The sequence below is a fragment of the Phocoena phocoena genome, chromosome 15 (genome assembly GCF_963924675.1).
Source record: "Phocoena phocoena chromosome 15, mPhoPho1.1, whole genome shotgun sequence".
NCBI lineage: Eukaryota > Metazoa > Chordata > Mammalia > Artiodactyla > Phocoenidae > Phocoena > Phocoena phocoena.
In genome coordinates this window covers 21,520,584-21,526,583 of record NC_089233.1, presented here as the reverse complement: position 1 = coordinate 21,526,583, position 6,000 = coordinate 21,520,584, and the positions used below count along the sequence as shown (strand labels likewise).

General features: G+C 52.1%; 1 protein-coding gene across 1 annotated transcript in view; it reads left to right on the top strand.

The window, feature by feature from the left end:
* Positions 1-2,476: 2,476 nt before the first annotated feature.
* EEF2K (eukaryotic elongation factor 2 kinase) overlaps positions 2,477-6,000 on the top strand; it is a 60,448-nt gene continuing 56,924 nt past the window's right edge. Inside the window, exon 1 of the mRNA XM_065891939.1 lies at positions 2,477-2,844. The gene's annotated coding sequence lies outside the window, so the exon portion shown is untranslated. The remainder of the gene's footprint in view (positions 2,845-6,000) is intronic.

Genomic DNA, 6,000 nt, shown 5'->3' with positions numbered 1-6,000 from the left:
ACACACACATGTATATATGTATACCGCATCTTCTTTATCCATTCATCTGCTGATAGACATTTAGGTTGCTTCCAAGAGATTCTCTTTTTAAATGGTTTCTATAAAAGAACCAGATTAGTATCTCATTGGCTTGGCTTTGGTTACATACTCATCCCAGCACCAGTGAATGGGGCAAAAGGGATGGAATATGCTGATTGGCCAGGTCTAATCGTGTGTCCAATCTTAGAGCAGGAAGAGTGTGGAGGGCAGTTTTCATGAACTGAGAATAGGGTGGACTGGCTCCTTGAAGACAAATCAAGATGCTTATGCACAGAAGAGATTAAAGAGGAAAAGAGAAGCTAAATAACTTGCGTGGGGTCACAGAGCTATAAGTAGAACAGTCGTTTTTTTTTTTTTTTTTTTTGTCTGGCTTTGGGCTTGGACAGACTAGCTCAGACTCTTTGTCCTTGCCCAACTTTCTCATGGTCAAAATTTCAGGTGCAATTTTGTTTTTTGCCAAAAGCCAGAGGAGTTTTCTCAAGGTGACTAAAGGAGCCAATACTTCAAACCAAAATGATTATATCTTCTAGATCTTGTATTGATATTTTCTGAAACTTGTAGTACAGAGGCCAAAAAGTTAAAACACTCAATGATGGGTTTCAGGACTATTTCTTTTTTTTCATTCCCTTCACCACCTTACGAGATGCTGCCTGAATGTCACCCACTCCCCAAGCCTCATAAACTTGAACCTTCTCCCTGCAGGGGCCATTGCAGCTGGTAAGCTGAAGGACTTCACTCTCCCAATGGGATCTGAAATTTTAGGGGCCACAAAAACTGAAGAGGCAAGGCTTATAGACAGGACATTAAAGAGGTCAGTATATACCTAGACCTGGGTCAAATTCTGCAACTTACTATGTAAACTTGGGAGAGTCACTTAACCGGCCTCCTTCTTTCTGTGTATGAAGTGAGGAGAGTAAGAGGGTTGGGATGAGAATTAAAAGAAATAATGTCTGTAAAGCAGTTACCACAGTACCTGACACAAAATAAATGCCCTGTAAATATCAGCTTTTATCACAACCCCAAAAAGGCTCATCAAAGAAGGCATTACAAGTGACAGGTGGCCCTTGACCACAGGGGTGGTCAACATGTTTACAACCTAGTGTTGAGTAGAAAGGAGAAATAGATGAGTCCACTCTTGTTAGGAAAAATGTATGTATTCCCATATGCATACCCAGATAACCGTGTCTGTCTCTGGCCTGCCTGCACACACCTGTTTCTCTGTGTTTGCCTGGGGCTCACCTGGACACTCAGCCCGCCCTCCAGTTCCATGGGAGAACTTGGTCACATACACCATTCCAGTCCAAGAAGGCTTTGACTGAAGAACTCTTTGGGGCAGAGGTAAATGGTTAGGTCACAAACCCCACCACGAACTATTTAAACAGTCCCCATTAGACATCGCCCTACTGGAAGCCTTTCCTTTCCTCATCCTTCCCACAGCCCCTGGCAGCCCCTGCCTGGCTCCTGCACTCCTCTCACCTGCGGGGGTCCTTCAAATTCCTCTCCCCTTTTTTACTACACAGAGTGACTCAGTAGACTCCAAACCAGCAGGAGCCCTGTAATATAGATAGATGCCCTTTGCCAAGAGGAAGGAGCCACCTTGTAAATCTTCTGGGCAAGTGTATCTCTATAAGCCTCAGTTTTATGATCTGTGAAGTAGCGGTACTAGCGTTGGTGTGAAGATGGAATGCGATAAATAGCTTGATAAATATTACTGTTATTACTTATATCTTTTATTCATTTATTTTTTGGCCACACCGCACTGACTGCCAGGTAAGTCCCTTACTTTTATTTCTAAAATAAGAGTTGTGAAATTTTTAAAATTTCACTAGAAAAAATATCTGGAAGAATATAATATGAACATGTTCACAGTAGTTATCATTAGTTTTATTTCCTTTTCTTCTTTATACCTTCCATATTTGGTCATTCATTTTACAGGTATTTATTAAAGCACTTACTATGTGCCAGGCTGTGCGCTGAGTTAGGAATACAGCAACGTATTACACAAATAATTGCCACAGTCATAAGTGCCTGTTTTCACAAAGCAGAAATCCGGAGGGGAAAAAAAAAGCAATTTCTGATAAAAATATTGCAAGGTTATGCATAGAGACGTACAATGAGATCCGATCACTACTGATTTTGGAAAGGACTCGAATACAGGAACTAGGCGGGCATCGGATGGAGAATGGGAAGGTGCGGTGGGCGAGGGACGGGTTAGCTGCCCCCTTTGAAATTACCCGCTGGGAGGGCGCCCCCTTCGCTGGTAGGTGCCTGGCCGGCCCCACGCGTTAGATCCGGACGCCGTGTATTCAGCCGGCTGGGGAGTCGCAGACGCAGCGCCGGGAGATCCAAGCGGCGGCTGCAGGAGCGGTGATAGTCATTACCCGCGGCCACGTGAGCGCCGCGCCGAGCTTACGCCCGCCCGCCCGCGGCCCCGCCCCTGCCCGCAGCCTCCTGCCCCAGCCACAGCCCCAGCTCGGCGAGTGTCCGGATACGCCGCCCGAACGCCGCGCGCTGCAGCTGCCCCAGCCCAGCCGACGGTCGCCGGCGCCCTTGCCCTTGGAACGCGCCCCCAGCGCCCCGGGATCGTTCCAGCGGCTCCGTGCGCCCCTCGCGCCCCGGGATCGTTCCGGCGGCCGCCGCTGCCTCCCCGGAGCGCCAGCCCGCGCTCCCCGCTCGCCGCTCCCCGGCACTCTCGGGGGGCCCGCCCGCCCTGCACCCTGGAGCACCGGGCCTCGAGCCTCTGCCAGCTCCTCTGGATCCTCGCGGCCGTGGGCAGCGGCTGCCGTGCCTCTCCGCCCGAGACAGGTAGGTAGGGCGGCGGTTGGCCTGGGGGGCCGGGATCCGGCGCTGCAAGCCTGTGCTCCCCGGTGCAAACGGCGCCCGGAGCGCGGAGGGTCTGAGGCTTAAAAGTGGGGCCCCAAGCGGAAGGAGAGCGTGGAGGTTAAGCTCCTCGGGTTTCAGTGTTTGCTTCTGTAAAATGGGGGAGTCGTGCCGATTATCGTTAGTGTCTATTGGTAAAATACTTGGCACGTGACGGTCGGGGAGAGGCAGCTTGGGGCCTCCGCCCGCGGCTCCTGGAGGCCCGCAGAGGGTGGGGGCAGCGCTGCCTTTCTTCCCCTGCAGGGCCTGCATCCCCGACCCCGGCCCCTGAACGAGAGGCCCAAGTTCCGGGAACCTCGAGGACCGTGTAGACGCGCCCTTGCTGCATTGTTGACTGCAGGAGTTCGGGTGTTGGCAGGCTCCGTGGACCTGTGCGCCAAGGGGCCGGGCGTTAATATGCGTGTGGCGGGGCTGGGGCCTACCGGGTGAGTCCCGGCCTAGATTCGCCGCACCCGCCTGGGGGATTGCGGGAAACCGGCCCAGCTGCGCCCCGCGTGAGACAGATGGGCTGCTGGCCGGGGGGCGCTGCTCCGTCTGCCTTGTGGGGACGCTCTATGGGAGCCTGACTTCTGGGTCCTCGGCCCTGGAAGCTGCCTGCCTTGGGGCAGCTCAGCCAGGAAATTGTCTACCCCTCTGATTTTACAGAGGAGGAGACAGATTCAGAGTGGTCTACCGGCAGATACTAATAAGCAAGATGGACTAAGTTTGGGACTACAGAGCAAGCAGGTGGAGCTGATAATGCCCACTCGGGGGTGGGGGGTGGGGGGGACGGAGGGTTATTGGAGAAGGCTTCCTGGAGGAGGTGATGGAAAGGAAGCCAGTGGTAGGAGGTAGGGTTTAGGAGATAGAGTTTGGCAGGCGTCATCCTTCTCTGTGGCCTCCACAGCACCTTACGGTCATTGTTTGGTCGATGCATTTATTCAGCAAATACAGTAAAGCTGCTTGATGATGGGAAATTAGATGTAACATGGTTGAGATTGCCATCCTCTCTCCTCTCCTGTTCTTAAAGAGGGTGTGTCGGCTGGGATCCCAAGTTCTTATCTTTTGCAGGGGGTGGGGAAGCAGGAAGTCAGGGCCTGACCATCCCTTGAAATGGATTCAGTTTACATATGATCGCTTGTGTATGTTCTGTGATTTGCGGTGGGTATTGTGTGTGTGTGTGTGTGTGTGTGTGTGTGTGTGTGCTTTTGGTGACAGAACAGTACTTTCTGGCCGACTACTAAGGATATATCACTGAAATGATTTTAAAACATTTTTAATGAATTATGTGGCAGAGATGGCTATTGGTCACCCATGTCCTCTTCTTCTTGGGGTATCACCTGGATATATTTCCTGGGCTCCCTTACAGTTTGGTGGGCCACATGACTGAGTTTTGGCTGATGGAATGTGAGCAGAAAGAATGTGTGCCCCCGTCAAGCTTGGACCCTAAAAACCTCCCCACTTTCCTCATTTACCAGCAGAGTTGAGAGGACTCTGAGGGCCCGGAGAAGGGCAGAGCCACAAGCTGGAAGGAGCCTGGGCCTCTGAATGACTGTGGAGCAGAGCCTCTCCTTTCCCCCTCTCTGGTGGTCTGTGGCTGTCCACTGAAGAGTATGGGGCTCCAGGAAGCTCTTCGGAAGGTCTTTGGGTATGAAAGAGGCTTGCTGGCTGTGGCCTTCCCCTCAGGGTGATCTAACTGGGCTGTTCCAGAGGGGAAGGGTATCTTTAGGCCTTTTTTCCTCACACTGGTCAGATTCCCCAAAGAAGTCTTGTCCAGTCTTTGGCAAGATTGGCATCCAGTTGCCAGGACACTGAGAGCAGTGTGGAAGAAAGCTGAGGGTCACCAGCAGAAACTTGGATTTGTTCAAGTTCATTCTCTAGGATTTACTCTTTCTGGCCCTGTTCCTAAAGCTGATACAGGAAAAGTTGATGAGCGGGACTGCATTCAAAGTAATAGTGGCTGGCTGGACTGATTAAAAAATAAACATTTCTGTGTTGGGGAGATCAGTTTTGCTGACCAAGAAACTGCAGACTTAATTCCCGTGAACTGAGAATGTTCTAGAAGAAAGTGGTGATAGTGACCACCACAGGATAAAAGTAGCTTAGATTAAACTCTTGCAGGCAAGGCTGATGGGCACAAGAAGAAGGCTTCAAATGAAGGAAGGAGTGAGTCACTAACAGGCTGATGACGAAGTAGAAGATGACATTCTCTGGGTCCCCAAAGTCCCAGGGCTGTGGAACACCCAGAGAAGCATTTCAGAGGGCTGGAAAGTCAGAGGGTGGCCATTGTTCCGTTCTCCAGCTGTGATGCTTTCTAGACCTGGCAAGGACCCCACAGGGTGTGGCTGAAAGGCAGGAGGCTCAGCTGGAGACCATTCTCTCCACCATTGGTTCTTGAACTTTAGTGAACATTGGTACCACCTGGAGGGCTTGTTGAACCATGGCTTGCTGGGCCCAGCCCCAGAGTTTTCTTTAGCAGGACTGGAGTGAGGCCCCAGTATTTGCACATGTGACAAGTTTTCAGGTGACGCTTCTCCTGCTGCTAGTGGTCCAAGGATCACACTTTAAAAGTGGTTTAGCAGGGCTTCCCTGGTGGCGCAGTGGTTGAGAGTCCGCCTGCCGATGCAGGGGACACGGGTTCGTGCCCCGGTCCGGGAGGATCCCACATTCCGCGGAGCGGCTGGGCCCGTGAGCCATGGTCCCTGAGCCTGCGCGTCCGGAGCCTGTGCTCCGCAACGGGAGAGGCCACGGCAGTGAGAGGCCCGCGTACTGCAAAAAAAAAAAAAAACCCCAAAAAAAGTGGTTTAGCAAGTGATGACTGAGTGAAGCCCTGGATAGAGCTGCACTGGCTTCAGACCCACCTCCCCCACCTTTTAGCCATGTGATTTGGGGCAAGTCACTTCTCTGTTCCTCAGTTTCCTCATCTGTAGGATGGAGCCAGTGGTGCGTACCTCCTGGGGTTCAGGGGAGGCTTCCTGGAGGAGGTGACATCTATCTAACCTGAGACCTGAGGGATGAGCAGAGTTGGCCAGGGGACAGGTAGGGAGAGCAGGCTAGAGTGTGTGCCAAGCAGATGGCACAGTGTGGGCGAGCCAAGGGAGG